Genomic DNA, 18,682 nt, shown 5'->3' with positions numbered 1-18,682 from the left:
TAATTGTATCTTGCAATGCATCTATTTTCTAGCTATAATGACCATGGTGTGTTGTGTGTAGTAGTTTCTTCATAGCTACCATTGGTTGTAATAAGCTGGTGTGGATGCCTTTTAATGAGTCATATTTTAGGACAAATATTGGAACTTATTGCCTATTAGAGTCGATAACTTGAAAGATTGTGAGGATATAAGTCATATTTTAGGTCAATTGTTGGAACCTGTTTCCTATTAGAATCAATAACTTGAAACATCTTGAGAATTTAATTCATATTTTAGGTCAACTACTGGAACCAGTTTCCTATTAAAGTCAATAAATTGGAACATCACGAGAATATTAGATTCTAATGGAAGTCGATGAAATCCTTTCCCAAGGATGGATAGTTTCAATTTTGTATAAATATCCTACTCACCTTGAATAGGAGAGAATACTTTGGTTGTAATGTTGATATATTGTAAGCCCATTACTATTCAATATAAAGTTGTTTGTGTTCTACAACTTCTTTTCCAGAGAATGAATACTTAAATCGAGGCATCCACAAATTTTTATTCGTAGTAGTTTATAGATCTAGGCCCCCATCCTTAGCTAGGTTTGTTGTATCTTATTATGATCTAGTGTTTAGTGATTAAGTTATTAAGTTGCATCCTATTGTTTTTTGTGCAATTAAAAGCATTAACTCACAATTGGAATTTTAGGAATGGAAAATTTGACTACAATAATATATTTTTCTACTTTCACATGGAATAGTTACTTTATATTTTTTATTCAACCGAGTACTTATTAGTATGATCCAATATAGAGAAATTCTTAGTTACAAGGTATGTTGATTGCATCAAGGTTGTGTAAGTTTAGGATAAGGCTCTAAACTAGTTTATATTGTTATGGTTTTTCTTGAGTCTAGTGCTCATCTCATTAAAATTTGAGATTCTCATAAGCATATATTTGTGAGTTCATGTGATGTTTATTTTCCTTCCCTTGCACGAGTGGTTTCTTTCTAAAGTCATTTCCTTTTGCGAAGCAACTAGTAATTTTATTTCCTACACAGATAATTAAAGAAGTCTAGTCATTTGATTTCATTAGAGGAATATTATTTTGTTAATTACAATAAAGTTCATTTCATTGCCATGTATTTTTAGTTAAATAGGCTATAAGTGATATTGTTTCCATTCTAGTTGAAATAAATCATTTATTTTTAGAATCAAATTTATTTAGGGCAATCTTATCATTTCATTATTATTTAGATAAAATTATTTATGGTAACCTTTTTAAAAAGTATTTGAAGACTCGTGCCTTGTAATCATTATTATTGTTCTTATCAGTCCAAAAAAATAACTAAATCTATGTTTACATAGTTGTCTAGGTATATATAGTACATGATAATTCAGAAGTGTTTAAATAATCCTTAATTTATAATTAAAAAAATAGTCTTTTAATTGTCTTTGAGCCTAGAGGCTCATTCTACAACCTAGTATGAGGGGATGTGTAAGTTTGTTTGTCTATTAGTGCTCCTTTAAAATAAAAATAAAAATTATGGGTAAAAATAGTATGAGGTGTAATAAAAAAAATGAATGTGTTGTAAATTAAGTAGAAGTAAAAAAAATGTGTGAGTAAAATGTTTAAATCTTGTACTTTTCAAAAATATTTCAGCATTTAAATAAACTATTTGAAGACCTATGTTAACTAATTTATGTCAATTCAACTTCATATATATCTATATAGGAAAAAATTGTTAAAGTAAACTATTTTAATGTTGTATATAAAAATTACTCAATGTGGGTTATCAATAGAATATTTTAATACGAATTAATATTGACATATAGTTAAAAATATATTAATAATAAAAATATATTTTAATTTGCAGTATAAAAAGTCACGATGTACATGTTATCTAAAATATTTTAATGTTAATTATGTATATATTATACATTGTTTAAAAAAAATTTATGTATATACCATGAACAAATTAATATTTTATGGTTAAAACGTATAGGTGGTCCTATCTACACTCTATATAGCATTCAAAAATAGAATTTAAATAATGAAAGATAAGACATTGTATTTTACACTCTGAATAAGTTTATACATGAATAAATTTGATCCCACTTGGCTCATATTAGATCCATACATAAGATGGATATATGGTGGTTATAAAAAATTAGAAAGGTAATTGAAGGACCCGTTAGTGTGCTTATTCTTTCTAGACAACTCTTGGTAGTCCTCCTTAACAATCAATGTTATTCCCAAAACAAAGATGAGGGAATGCATTTTGAATGAAGAAACCATTGATGACTGCATGTAACTTTTTGAGTAGGGATATAAAGCCTCAAAATAGTGTCTCTTAGAAATCAAATAATATAAACCCAACATCAAATTAAAGGAGAGATTAATACAACTAGACTTGGCCAATATCATCAACCTTGCTTCCAAACCAGTGATATGAAACTCAAATGGATGTGTTTTCTCATTGTGCCAACAAATGATTCTATCCTTATATGACATCACCATGTTACATTGAGATGATACATTTGAAAAGGAAACATATAGACTAACTATACTTGACATGGTCCCATTGCCTCTCTCTTGATTCAGTTTCCTAGAGAATTTTGATTGCTTTTCTCTCTCACTCCACTAGTTGAGTGAGATTCAACCTCCTGTGTGAATGGGATCTTGATTTACTAGTGTTTTTGTATGAATATCATATTTCACATATGTTTACATAAAATTATAAGGCACACTAAGATGTAATAGTGCGGGGTGAAACTAACTAATTTTAGTAAAAAAAATAGAAATACACTTCTTGTTTACATAGTCAAGGCAAAAATAAATAAATTTCTTAGTAGTGTGTGATTCTATGGTGAGCTAGCTTAAATAAGGAAGAAGCCATGCAATCATTCTGAAAAGTGCATGATTGTATCCTCGTACAGTTTAATTCATGTCATATTTGAAACTCTCATATCATCAATTAAGGAGAGTGCTTGGCACATAGAGAAATCAGTTGGAAATGGTTATGAAAACTAACAGTGCTAAAAATAATTTTGATGTTGTAGTGGTTAGTATCTTTTGGGAGAATCATGGGTATGAAATTGAGTAGAGGTGTCGAGCATTAGGATTCAAGAAGAGTCACCAATAGATTCAATGAGGGAGTGTATATGTTTGAAAAACTAAATTAATATGATAGAAGGGTACAATAATTCTAGCTATAGAGTGGATAGGGTCTCGTAGAGGAGTCAGAAGAGAATTTTTGCAAGAAATAGAGGTAATCGTGTTGCTATATGAACCAGCAATGCTTTGATATTATTGTCAATTTTAGGGAGAAAATTCACAAGACAAATTCTATTTTTGTCCACTAAAAGCTGTACAGTTAAGTGACTCCTCATTACATTATCCAAAGGTGCATTCATCTTCTACTTCTCTAAACTATTTACAGTTTTCTTTACGAGGAAAAAAATATTCAAGGATTATGTCCAACATTTCCTTCTATTGTAAGTATAACTTTTGGAATGTCTACTGCTAACATATATGATTTTGGGTTGCAAACAACAAGGAAAATATAGACAGAAAACAAGAAAGAGAAGGATAATTACAAGGATGTCTTATTGATGGATTGATGCTCAACCCCAAAAATAGCCTCTGTTGATATGATGCCTAGGTGGAAATAGGCTTATCTCTAACTCAATGTATTTTATAGCCTATATTAGTACACAAATAGGATGGTTGCTAAGAGATCCTTTTCCTAAAGAAGTACTAAAATCGCTTACGGATCTTGTTACTAATCTTTGGATCAAGAAAAAAGAAATGTAAGATAAATAAGGGTCTACTAAAACATAAGAAAAACACATACAACAAATGAATAGCAACTACAAGAAAATAACAAAAAAATGGATTTTTATTTTGTCTCAAAATTTTGATTCTTTCATATAACTAACATGGGTTTCATTGGGATTACATAAGTATCCCCCATCCTAACAATTGCATTGGGCTGATGCATGTTTTCACAAGGATATCTACATCAGTATCAACATTTGATATCAAAAAGTGGTTTTCTAGTGTCATCTATCAATGTTTAGAATCATAATCTATACACATGGTAGGAAAGGAATAACATAATTTATTAGTCAAAAAATAGTTAGAAAATAAAATAAAAAATGAGTAATCAAGATTTTAACAACTACTGCATAACTTACGACTTTAATATAGCTCACATTCTAATGGAGTCACCAAGATGTTGTCTCCTTTTCATGACAAACGTTAGCAAAAAAAATTATTAGTGGTTGTACAAATACAATAGTTAAAAAATATGGACTGCAAACTCTAATTAGAAATATGATTACACTTTGCAAAGGATATTCTTTAAAAAAAACCATTTAAGAACAACAAACACGGAAGAAAAATGTGATTTCAATTATCGAAGAAAATTTTGAATACAATAACGGAGAGATTGTTGGAAGATGTGGTTCTCATTTAACCTCTTCCTTGGGAGGGTTCTTGTTGTATCTTGCACCTCTGAAGAATCCTTTTTATATATCTCTTATGTTGGATAGAAAGGTGTGAGAACTAAAAACTGCCATATCTCTAACGAAGACATGTGATAATGTAGATGACGAAATGGTGATGTGAATTTATTAGAAAACCTCCCATATTTATAGAAAAATAGTTATTAGATTTGATATGGTCCAAATAATAAAAAATGTGTATTGTGCTAAAGCTAGGTCTAAACCCTTTTGGTATTTTAAGGTAATTTTTCTTTCAATTAATTAAATACTAGAGGAGACTATGAAAAGATCTCTATTAAAGTTTACTACATGCAACTAACTTCAAAATAACAAGTTCCTAAGATAACTAGTGAAAATAATTTATAAGTAAATGATGTATTGAATTAATTCTGCATTAATGGGTCAAGTGGCTAAAAATAACTCAATCACCTTCATAGGAAAAGGTGAAAAGGTAAAGTAATGAACATAACATAAAATTAATTGATTTATAAGTTACTTTCATTAAATTGGTAAAATTAATGAAAATAACTTAGGAAAAGTGGTTCTTTACAATATTTTCATTGGTTTGAGAAGCAAGAGTTGATTTTAATATAGTAATACTATACTAACATGGTGTATTCTCATAATCCTAGTAATTCTGACTAAGGGATGACTTTTTGTGTGATAAAAACTCTTATTGAAGACTCAACATATATAAACAACCAAAAATAATTTGTTCGATAATTCGTATTTTATAAATTCCAACACTTTGAAGATTAGAAGGGATGTAGGGGAAAATAAATAAGTGGTCAATAGTCTAGGATAGTTGTGATGGAATAATTTCACTTCATTGGGTTTATGAAATATGGATATGGTAATTGTTGTCCAATATTATAAAAGAAATTAAAATCTAAAAAGATTGTATAGGGAGAATAATATTTGGTCTCAGTGGACGTTAACCATCATCATCATCATCAATAAATATTCTTATTGGTTAAAGTTGCATTTTTTGAATTCAAAGTCTTTCCAAAGTTCTAATTGTATCAATGTGCATTTACTTTTAGTATGTTTTATTCTTAATGAACTAAAATTCCAAAAAAATCTATATATATATAAAATATTAAATTTATGCATTAAGTTATTTTGAATGATCATTAAACTAACCATTCAACAATTTCCTTTAAAATAACACGTAATTAAATGCAATAACCATTTATAATTAAAAAAAACTATATAAAAATATTCCAAATTTATAAATATAAATATAGTATATTTCCAAATTCATAAATATAAATATAGAATATATTTACACCATAAATATCATATTTTTCTCTTAATTTAAAATTAAGAACATTTTTTTATGCAATCAGTTTGTGAGGATTTCGTAGCCAATTTTGTCTTTGAAAATCTAAAATTAAAATGTTTTTGCCACCCTCTTCTCCAAAATTAAGTTCCATTTCATCTTTAAAACAAGGTGGAGGTTTTTCCTTTTCTAATATCATCATATCCGATAGATGGTTGTACTCCATACTTGATTTAATTATCGTTTCCAATCCATTTAAAATGTGGCCACAACTTTACCTATCCATGTGAACTTTAATCAATGGTTGAGAATTTATGGACATAGAGGAAATGAATGCAAGTGTATTCAAAATATTTCTCAAATCTAGTAATGAATTCCCATCGAGTTGACTTTTCAACACTATTTTGGTCGACCATGAAAGTAGTGAGTATTGCTATTTCAACAAATTCTAAATATGAGACAACGGCGTTTCAACGACTCATTGAATAACCCACTTTTGATAGTGAAACTACAGTTATGTAAGAAAAAGGAAAGGATGAGATAAAAAATAAATATACTCCTATTTTAAAGTGCCATAAAAAAATATACTCAACCCTTCAAGACCTACACTCCCACACAGCGACCGTCATTTACCAGAAAAATTGGCACCCCTCGTTAGGAAATCAGTGACTGTATTTATTAATCATTGTTAAAGTTTACTGAAAATACAATAAATTGAAAAATCAGTAAACCGTAGCTTTTCTCTCATATCATATCAACCGTCATTTACGAGAGAAATCGACACCCCTCGTTAAGAAATTACTGAACAATGTATTGATTAATCATTATGAAAGTCTACGGAAAATAGAATAAAGTGAAAATTCATTAAACCGTAGTTCCTCTTATATCATCATATTCTCTATATCTACTGGAACTCGTGATTTGATTGTTCTCTTTTTCTGAAATATGATGTCCAAACGGATTAAAAGGTGGCCACAACTTTACATATCCATGTGCACTTTATTCACAGATTGAGAATCTGCGGAGACTGAGAATTGACCTCAATTAACCATTCATATTTTAAGCCTCCACTCGGGATGCTATTTACTTGTTGGAAGATAATAACTATTTAACCTTAATAAAATAATAGCACAAAATATGCGATTAAAAATTAGTTAATTAAATATAGAGTCCTCAACCTCAATAAACTGACATAAAAAATGAATACAAATATTAAATCAGCTAGTCATATATCCCCAGTAAAGCTTCCATGGTCGGCATGGCGAGGATATTCCATGTTCATCTTTATTACAGAATGCATAAATACACGGCTCACGAGGTCATTCTCGTCCTCATGACCAGCAGGACAAAAACAGCTAGCCTGCAACATGTTCTACAAATAAAATCTAACTGCTTCCTTTCATTGTTACAGAGGATGGAGCGGAGGGAAAAAAAATATGTAACGTGCAGCATATACTGAAAAAGTCAGTTACAGGGTGCCACAAACTGTGGGTGCAAAAGACAGCATGTTCTTGCGGTTGTCATAGAGTATTTGGTAATTCTGCTGCTGGAGATTTCCAAATATGGAGAGGTCAGTAATACCTCCATTCGATAACATTGTAAGGCAGAGCACCCCATTTCCAATATCGTATAAGTAGTTGTCCTTGGACAAAACGAAATCTGCTCCCTTGAAGTGGAAGATCACAGTGGGAAAGCTTGGATTTGAAAAGCCCTGTTGGACTTGGAAGCAGAGGTCCAGGCCGACGCTAGAGCCATCGGCGTTTGGGAGATTAATCGATGAGTTCAAGGCTTCCTTCACAACATCATAAACATTCTGTTTCAGATAAGTGACAGTCGTTCCAGAGTCTATGATAATTCCGCCAGAGCCATCAGATTGAAGATCAAAAGTAGCAGCAGGAATTGCTAATAAATTGTCATTAACGCTGATTCCTTCCAATGAAAGATAATAGTACGTTGGATTTAAGGTGCTTTGAAGAAAAGGAGTCGAACTGACCGTTGGGGCATTCAACTTAGTATGCTTCCCTATAAGCAAAGTGCTGGTTTTGGAAGGAGAATCATTAACAGAGACGAGACAGTAAGAAAACTTATTTCCCCTGGATTTGCCCAACTGAGAGACCAAGGAGAGAGGGCCTCGTCCAAACCCTACCAATCCACCTGCTTGCCCGAATGCAACTCCTGAATTATTGTGGCCACAGCCAAACGCAAGACGCCAAACCTTTCGAGAAGAAAGAGTAAAGGTCTCATACGAAAGGATTCCCTTCGTGAAGGAGGAGTCACCATAACTATAGCCGTAGTTGCAGGTTGCATTAGAGCAGGAAAAGCTATCACACAGAGAGTTTTTGCAATGGACCTTACCGTACGTGGAAGACAAGGAAGGATCATAGATTGGAGTTGGCTGTTTATAGCAATATTCACAGGGCTTGCACTGCGTCCATATCAGGTCGCTTCCAGTGTCCAGAATTGCATAATAAGGTAAAGATGGCGTACCAATGGAAATATTCATAAGAAATTCTCCATCTCCTGCACTTACTTGAGACTCGACACATTTAATTCGATCACCAACCTGCAATTTATTTCTAACTGCAGATATGGTCTCCAGCTTTTGAAGTCTCACATAACTGCGACTGACTGCTCGTTTCAACATCTCAGTGGATGTCATTTTTGGGTAGAACAGTGAATCTTTACGCATAAGATCTATTCTCAATCCATTCAATTGTTCACATTCCACCAAAGGAAGGAATACAAATACAGACAGCAATAACAAAGGAATAGGTAGCAGAAGCAGGCGCTTGCAGGCAACAGCACTGTATGTAACAGATGATTGTGCAGCTCCAGCCATATCAACGCAGAGATATTATTTCACAAAGGGTAGGATAGGTGGAGGAGGATGAACATGAATGAATGGATTGCATTGTATTTATATTGATTGGAGGTCATAATCCATCTATTAGAGGTAAGAACTTTCAAATATATTATTGACCGTGAATATATGTAAAACTGAAATCGCAATGATTGGATTGGAAATTTTAATTTTTATAGATTGGTTAATCAATAGCAGCCATTCAATTGGGTCTCTCTTTATGTGGCAAGGGATCTTTTCAAAGTCTTTGCTGTGTTCCGGAATGCATTTCAAGTTGGCAATGTTGATAAAAAAAATGCTATAACTATAACTATGCTGGACAGATTAAATTTGAAGTGATTGGTCAAAGTCTTAATCGCGTTTGTGGTCTCTCCTTTTCCAAATTTGTCACAAAGCTTAACCGGCGATTGATGTATATATGTATTGGAATGTTCACGCGCCTTCAACGCATTCATCCGTGTTGCCTGGAATTGTGGTCGAACCGAAAAACCAAGGTGTGCATGACATTTTCCATGACGTCTGCTCCAATTATATATTCAAATCATTTGATTTCTGTGGTCCCGAGGATGTTGATCGTATCGGAACGCGTTGAGATTTTTCAAACATCCAGAATGAAGAGAATTATGTGTGGCATATAATATTTAATGAAATATATAATGGACATTTGTATTTCGTAAAGTCCCTTGAAGTATATAATGGACATTTACATTTGGTAAAGTCCCTTGAAGTAAATCACATCAGCGAATTTTGATTAGAATTGATATAAATCACATCCATTTCTGTATAGGTTTTTATTTATTTAAGATATTATATGAATTTGATTTGTCATAATTTGTAGTTCAAAATACTAAATTTTTAAATATTATTATGGAAAATAAAATATTTAAATATGTCAGAAATGTTTTATATTTTGCCAATATAATAAATAAATTTTATGTTTTTAAAAGGTTTTGGTATACTTTACTTATATTATAATTTAAATAAAATATTTTTAAATCGAAGTAAGGAAGATCATATTCATCTGATCAGGGAAACAAAAAAATGTTTCCCATTTTATAATTTCAACTTCCCAGTTACTTTTCATCACTTTGGAAGATGCAAGAAACCAAAAATACCATGTCATATACAATTAAAGAACCTCTTTAATATCTTTAAGAGGAAATCTCTTTGTTATGAATAAAAATATATATAAAATAATATAAATGATGTAAAACTATAATAATAATAAATAATGATTAATTTGTAATTGGTTAATGAAAATTTGTCTCTAAGGGAAAAATCGTTGGTGAAAAGGTACCTCCCTAGGATATATAAGTAAACCCTCACCCTCATTGTAATCATTTCATATCACACATCAATTTCTATACAATATTTAATATACAATTAATATCATATTATGGATGTTTACGTCGTCCAAGTCTTTTGATGGTTACTCCAATGTGTATATAAACCTTGATCGTTACATTGGTATCAGAGCGACGCTGGGATGTCACGGCCTTTGGCCATCAACATCGTAACATTCGTTCGTTGTATGTAACAATTTGTTGCCATCATGCCAGACCTAAGTTAAGGCTAAGTTGTAATAGAAAAGATAGATCTAAGGTGTAACAATGAAAGTAAATATTTCATTATTAAATAAATAAAGATAATTTAATCACTTGGAAAACGAGACAACAAGATATGAGATTGCTTCCAAATGAAATCCCATTGGTGAATGACACTCGATAATTCTTTCATGATAATACTTCTAGATCCAATTCTAGATAAACTTAATTTATTGAGAGATAAACATCCATTAAGTTACTTAGCTAGAGAAAGATGTTAAGTTTAAGAAAGACATAAAATCCTTGTGGGAGAGAAAGGAGAGATTTTATGAGGAAAAGCTTCGCAAGAGAGAAAGATGAGCTTTTCTAGGAAAGGCCTAGGAAAATGGATAAAAAGATCGATGAAAGTGGGAAGTTGGAAAAGAAAACCATATCATGAAAGAGGGTACTAAATACTCATTGAAGACATCAACAAGAGGAAGTAGATCCATGAAAAGAACTCTCAACTCGAGGCTAAACTGGAGGAAGTTAGTTCTAGGTTGGTTGGTGGTGTTGGGTTTTCCAATTGACATTCTTCCTGCTAATATGAGTTGATTTAAATGCATCAGATGTTCTATATGTTGGCTCTTTACTCTTTATGTCATGTTGTCAATTTTTTAAGCATATGAGTATAATTTCATGTGATATCTTTGTGTTTAAAATGATTTAATACTTATGCATGTGACAACTACTGTATATATAAAACAAATCAAGGTTAGATGTAGTGATTCGAACATTTGTAAGTTGTTGCTGATATTGTGTCAAGGAGGTATGTGACAAATGGTATCAGAGCTCTAAGTTCAAATATTGTGGCCTATAGGCCAACCCACATCTATAATGATGAGTTGTAGGTCCTATTGGACTGAGTTCTAGAGTGGTGCCCTAAGGTTTAAACTAAATCTTCAAATGATCTATTGCAGGAGGACATTGAAACAAAAGGTAATTCTGAACTAAGGTTATTTGATTTATGAATTTTGAAATAGTGAAAGTTTGATATTTTAATGGGAAGAGTGGAATCTCCTATATTGTGTGGCAATCATGTAACTATTTGTGTTTCCAATTGCATAAAATGATCACTTAAAAATAGAAGAGATTTGAAACCCTGATTTAGAACATTAGATATTGAAGAAATAATTTTTCTCTTATATTTGCCAATGATTTCACAATTTGTAAAGAAAGAATAGTGATAAAATAGATTGTAGATTTCTTCTCTATAAGTAAGTATTACCGTTCTTTTAAGACGATCTATATCTATTTAGATAATATCAATAATGGAATATGTCATAATTGTGAAGTATGTATGAAGAAATTAGCACATAAGGATAAGAGGTATGGGTTATCTATCATTTATCTCAAATTAGAATGGCCACATTTACATATAATCAAAAAAGTGATTGCACTTTAAGTTTGCAGTATTTGATGGTTTTCTTATCTCTCTAAAGTGTTAACAAATGTTAGCGAAGAAGAGAGACAATGACTGACGAGGAAGTATTACTGTGTATGCATAGCACAAATGTATATGCGATAAATGGAGAATTACTACAACTTCTCCTACTATAATTTAACTATATCTTGATAAGTATAGATAATTCACACTTTAAAAGGTCAAAACAAAAAGAAAAACAACACTAACACATTTAATTTAGGATGGGGGGATTTCCATTCTCACAAGCATTTTATCATGATCCACGATTCGTGAGGTGGGGGCATACATTAAGGGAACCCTGAATATTGAAAGGGTGGATAAAATAATAACAACCTCCGAAAAAAAACAATACTTCGTGCTCCTTGATGTCACCTGAGCTCCCATGATATTAGGGAATTCCAAATATGAGTTAAATGCAATGTAATGGTTACTACATTTGGACATTGGAAAGTCGAATATCCTTGTGATCGACCCCAAAGCCTTGACAATGACATCTGGAGGATTGTCAAGCTGGCCTTTTGCTCATCTACTATGCTTCGATATCCTCCACTCATTGTTATCTCGAAGAGCACTTTAATAATACATTTTTTTCCTTGGAAAAATTTGGCACTTCACTATGTCTTACTTCCAACTGAGGTTTTGTGGGTCAAAAAATGGGTTTAACGAAAATATTGTTTCATCTAAAAAGTTCTATAGGTTACTTGATCTCAAACTACCTCGATCTATACGGGTTGATCGAAATTGACTAGTGCATGTTGGAGATAAATCAGGATGTTTGAGATGATTTGTCTAAATCCATAAATGTTTGCTTAATATTTTGTGATTAGGGACAAAAATATATTTAAATGGCCTTGCAATTTGAATGACCTGAAACTATAGATGTACATTATAGGACGGGGCCCTTTTATTTATACTGGGAATGCAGAACATGTAGAGGTGTGTCTACGATAAATATTTGCAACATTGATTGACAGCTCTATGACTTGTGGATAGAGGCTAAACCCTATAGAATGTTATTTAGTGTTCATAAAAATAGTTTTATAGTGTGCAACTGAATATTTAAACTCCTTATGCATGAAAATATATGATTAAATGAACTCAAAATGAGCTAATGTTGTGCTTTACAAAGCCCCACACCTTTGAACTCCTAAGGCATGCTCGATTTTGGTAGTTTTAGAAAGTGTGTGTTTTTGGTAGTTTTAACACACAATATGACTTTCCAAATTTGATATTCGAAGAAGATATCTTTCTCGACTATTGTTTCACTTTCGATCTACAATGTCTTTTTTCCACTTGCCTTATCCATTGATTTGGAAGTGTTCTTGTGAGATTTCTGATCAATTTCCACACCTGGACCAAATAATGACCATAGCCATTCTAGAAACACCTCATTGTTTGTAGAATCCTTTATGAAAGAATTCAGTGGATAAATATGATCCTTCTTATCATGCCATAAACACATTTAGTTTGGATAATGGTTATCCAATTTCGATAGGACAACGCATTGTTAATTATGGCATTACGCTGCGTTGTATTTTGGAACATAAAGGATATTCATGATGGGGACTAGCAGGATCATTTTAAAGAATTCTTATTTCCATTCAGTTTGAGTTTAATGACATTGGAAGGAAACATGTGAAGTATTTTCTTTGAAGGTTTCACCTAAACGGATTACCATACGGTAAAAATAGAATGATTCTGATTCCTATTATAGCAAACTTTCAAGGTTGTGATGATGAGGTTACTTGTTTTATCATTTGGAAAATGGTAATGGTAAGAAATTTGTGTATAACCATGCAAACACAAAAATTGTAGCAATGAAGAAATCCAATTTATGGAAGCCCAAGATTCAGATTCCTATTTTCGTAGACATTCAAGCTCACAGAAAGGAATTCACTTATTTTATTAGCAATTTGCGAATGGTTTACTCATTCTTCAAATTGTAGTTCATCGGTATGATTTGGTAAGAAATACATGGCGCCTTTGTGCCCTGGTCGCCTGAAAATCCTACTTTACTGGGGCTTAATGGAACAGTGTTTGGTGAAACTTTTTACATAGATGGGTAGTTTTATAGGTTCAATTTTTCATCTGATCATTTTATATTTTCGAAAATAGGGACCTTCATAGAAATTCAAATGCAGGCATTTGTAGCTAGAAAAAAAACCTTATACGAGAAAATGATGGAGAAACCCATGCTTGAGTTGGGACTTTATGATTTTTACAAGGCTATATGTTGCTTTTCAAATAATCAGCGAAATGCAATTGCAATGCTGGAAGGACGGTCAAATGAGGGTAGGAAGACTTCCAAATGGGAGTGAGACTATATCATTAAAGACTAATGGGGTACAAGAGAGACATCCATGCTCTATAGATTTAATGGTGTTTTTGGTAATTCATGATTGATTAGACAAGACCAAAGGCTCGCGGTAAGAAGAATAACCCTCTATAAACCTCTATCAATCTCATCCTCTAGAAAATGGTGGATCGAATGGGTCAGAAATTGATAAAAATGGGGTGACGACCTCAAATAGGCATCACTATCAAGTTAGAATTGAATTTTTCCCAATTCACCAAAAATTTGCCAAAATATCAGTAATCAACTTAACTGGGGGCGTTGGGAGGAAATCCCATGTTTAATATTATTGAAAATCACTCTCAATCTTCCAAGATCTGAGTTTGAAAATTAGGTGGAATTTTTCAATTAAAAATATTTCTTTCTATTTGCATATGGGATTTATTCATATGTATATGTATGTGTGTGTATGGTTTTTTTTTATGCATGCCATAGGAATAAGAATACTAATACCTTCTATTGTTCTCTCATCTGAGTTGCTTGATTTACATCAAGATTTGAACTTTGTATGTTTATCCTTCTCATATAATAAGTGTTGTGGATGAACAAGGATAATGTCCCAAACTCATGATGTGATTACGTATAGGGATGGCTTAAATTTTCACCACTCATGTGCTTACCTACATGAATAACTTGTTTGTGTGCTTACATGCATATATGGCTCATTATGTTCTTATGATGAGCTGCATTTGTATGCATGTAAATTAGTGTGCTTCCATGCATTGATGGCTCAAATTTAAAATTGTTTTAATTTTAGATGGTTATAGTTTAGCTTAATGAATGTAATATTTGCAAACTATGTTTATTTTATTTAATGTTTGGATGATGGATTTTAGTGGTGTGGTCATCTTGTCATATGAATATGAATACAAGTGTTGAAAGGGGTAATGGTGGCTAAAGAAAGTTCAATTCTATGTTTAGTTGTGGGTTAATAGGTCTCTTCTTCCATATTGTCATCATGTTACTTTCTCATAGATTATGAGTTGTACGATTGTTATGAATAGTGCATCCAAGGACATAGCTTAATAAAATAACACTAATGATGATAAAAATAATCTATCCAAGGACATAACTTAGTTGGATGAAGGTTATACTCCTAGATATCTTAATAAAGGATGAAAAAAGAAGGGAAGAAATGTTAAACCCTTATGAGGTAATTGGCAAACAAAAATAGATAAAATGAAAAGTTCTCTTTCCATAGATGATGGACAACATGAGGAAAAATAAAAGATAAAAGTATATCGATTATAGATGGAATCTATATAAGTCATAAGAAAAATTTTCACGATATTCTATTGAAATTATCCAAAATTGATGGTTAAATTAATTGTGTACCATCCTAGAATAGACGCTAAAGGTTTTCCTTAATTGGATCTATTCATGAAAGTCCCATGAAATATCATTAAGCTCATGAAGGACAAGTCTATTTATGTGGTATGAGACTATGCATTGTTTAAAAGTCTCTTTCAGTTTAACATTTTGTGTTAATTGGTGCATCTACATGTAATTATGCGGTTCATTTTTTGACGTGATTTTGCCACTAGCTGAAAATTTTAATTTAACCTTATGGGTAAAATGCTGCAAATATACATTATTGAAGGGAAGTGACCTTACCAAGCCATTATTCCAATATTCAGTAGAAACATGCATATGTAATTAGATATGCATAGTTTGGAACCTACAAATTTATTTTTGAATAAAGAAATATCCTAATAATCGTAACTGAGATATTCAAGATATTTTGAAGTCTATAAATTATTTTATATTTTTATGGTTTGTCTTGAGTCTAGTGCTCATCTCATTAAATTTTAGATTCTGATAAGCAAAGGTTGGTGAGGTCACCTCATATTTCTTTTCCTTCCCTTGCCAAAGTGGTTTCTTTCTAAAGTCATTTCCTTTTGAGAAGAATCTAGTAATTTTATTTCTTAGACATATAATTAAAGAAATCTATTCATTTGATTTTATTAGAAGAAACATTATTTCATTAATTATAAGAAAGTTCATTCATTTCCATGTATTTTTAGTTGAATAGGATGTGAGTGATATTGTTTCCTTTACATTTGAAATAAATCAATTATTTTTAGAATCAAATTTATTTATGGCAATCTTGTCATTTCATCATTATTTAGATAAATTTATCTATGCTGACGTTCTTAAAAAGTATTCCAAGACTCATGCCTTCTGATCATTATTCTTGTTCCTATCACTCCAACAAAATAACTGACTTTGTGTTTAGATAGTTTTCTAGGCATATAGAATACATATTACTTCATAAGTGTTAAAGAAATCCCTAATTTATAGTTAAAAATAATAATCCTTTAATTGTCTTTATAAAACATTACACAGGTGATTGAAAGACCTGTCATTGTTCTTGTTCTTCCTAGACCACTCTTGGTATTCCTCCTTACCAATCAACATTATTCCAAGAAAAAAGACAAGGGAATGGATTTTGAATGAAGAAATCATTTATGAGTACACATAAATCTTTGAGTATGGATATCAAGCCTCAAAACAATCTCTCTAAGAAATCAAATAATATAAACCTAACATCAAATTAGATGAGAGATTAATACTACTATACTTGGCCAATATCATCGAACTTGCTTCCAAACTAGTCATACGGAACTTGAATGGATGTGTTTTCTCATTGTGCCACCAACGATTCTATCCTTATATCACTTCACCGTGTTACATTGAGCTGGAATGTTTGAAAGGGAAACATGGACTACCTATACTTGACATGGTCCCATAGCCTCTCTCAAACTTATTTTGACTCATTTTCCTAGATATTTTTGATTGATTTCCTCTCTCACTCCACTAGTTGAATGAGATTCAACCTCCCATGTGAATGGGATCTTTAATTACTAGTTGTTTCTATAGAGAATCGTATTGCACCTATGTTTACATAATATTATAAGGCACACAAAAATGTAATAGTGATGGGTGAAACTAACTAATTTTGGTAAAAAAGATAGAATTACACCTCTGATTTAGTTAGCCAAGGCTCAAAAGACACAAATTTCTTATTAGTGTGTGATGTTATGGTGAGATAGCTTAAAGCAGGAAGAAGTCATGGAATCCTTTTGAAGAGTGCATGATTGCATCCTCCTAGATTTTGATTCATATAATATTTGAAAGTCTCATATCATCAATTAAGGAGTGCTTGGAACATAAAGAAATGAATTCCAAATGGTTATGAAAACTAATAGGGCTAAACATAATTTTAACTGTGTAGTGGTTATTAGATTTTGGGAAAATCATGAGTATGGAATTGAGCATAGGTGTCGAGCATTAGGATTCAAGAAGAGTCACAAATATAATCAATGAGGGAGTGTAGATGTTTGAAAAAATAGAGTAATCTCACGTAATGGTAGATAAATTATAGCCATAGAGTGAATAGGGTCTCAGAGAAGAGTTATAAGAGATTTTTTTGCAAGAAAGAGGGGTAATAATGTTGTTATATGAACTACCAAGTCTTTGAGACCATAATTAATTTTAGAGAGAAACTCCACAAGAGAATTTCTAGTGTTGTGCAATTAAAGTTATACAATCAAGTAACTCTTGATTTCATTATCCAAAAGTGCACTCATCTTCTTATTTTCCTACTTCTCTGAATTATATACAATTTTATTCGGAAGGACAGAAATATTTAAGGGTTATGTCCAAAATTTCGTTCTACTATAATTATAACTTTTGAAATGTCTATAGCTAATATATATAATCTTGGGTTGCAAACAAAATGTAAAATATAGATAAAAAACAAGAAAGAGAAGGAGGCTTTCAAGGACGTCTTCTTGATGGACTGATGCTCAACTCCCAAAAAGAGTTTTTGTTGATCTAAGGCCTAGCTAGAAATAGGCTTAACTCAATGTCTTTTATAACCTATATTAGTCCAAAAATAGCAAGGTCGCTAAGGGATCATTTTAATAAAGAAGTACTAAAAGACCTTAGGGGTCTTGCTCGTAATGCTTGGATAAAGAAAATAAAGAAATGTATGCTAAATAAGGGTCTACTGAAACATAAGAAAAAATATACAATAAAAGAATACTGACTAAACATTTAACAAAAAAAATTGAATTTTTTTTCTAAATTATTTTATGCTTGTAGATAAATAACATGGATTTTCATTGGGATAACATAGGTAAACCCCCCACCCAATAACTGCATTTGTCCAATCCATGTTTTCCCAAGGACATCTACATTAGTAGGCACATGTTATGTCGAAAAGTGGTTGTCTAGTGTCGTTTATCAACCTTTAGAAACTCAAAACCTGTACACATAGTAGAAAAGGAATAACATAAGTGAATAGAAAAAAGATACTTAGCAAATAAAAATAAAACCAAGGAGTAAACAAGATTTTACCAACTATGCCATAACGTAGGACTTGGATATGTTGTCTCTTTTCTAAAGCAAAGGTTAGCAAAAAAATAATTCCTAGTGGTTGTAGTAATGCAATAGTTAGAAAATATGGACTATTAACCCTAATTAGAAATATTGTTACACTTAGCAAATAATATTTAATTAAAAAAACAAAAATATTTAATAAAAACAAACATGAAAGAGAAATATGATCTCAATTACCCATGAAAATTTTGAATACGCTAATGGAGAGATTGTTGGAAGATGTGGGTCTCCTTAAACATGGTTCTTGTTCTATCTTGCACCTCTGAAGCATAGATTTTCTATG

The 18,682-nt window shown here is 31.6% G+C and overlaps 1 pseudogene; it reads right to left on the bottom strand.

Annotated features, from left to right (window-relative positions):
* Positions 1–7,049: 7,049 nt before the first annotated feature.
* On the bottom strand, positions 7,050–8,665 carry LOC149263785 (aspartic proteinase nepenthesin-2 pseudogene; annotated as a pseudogene).
* Between the last annotated feature and the right edge of the window lie 10,017 nt (positions 8,666–18,682).

The sequence above is a fragment of the Pinus tabuliformis genome, chromosome 6 (genome assembly GCF_031772625.1).
Source record: "Pinus tabuliformis cultivar Carrire ecotype Pingquan chromosome 6, CPIR1, whole genome shotgun sequence".
Classification (NCBI taxonomy): domain Eukaryota; kingdom Viridiplantae; phylum Streptophyta; class Pinopsida; order Pinales; family Pinaceae; genus Pinus; species Pinus tabuliformis.
Note: the sequence above shows the minus strand (reverse complement) of the source record. Positions and strands in the feature narration are given on the sequence as shown.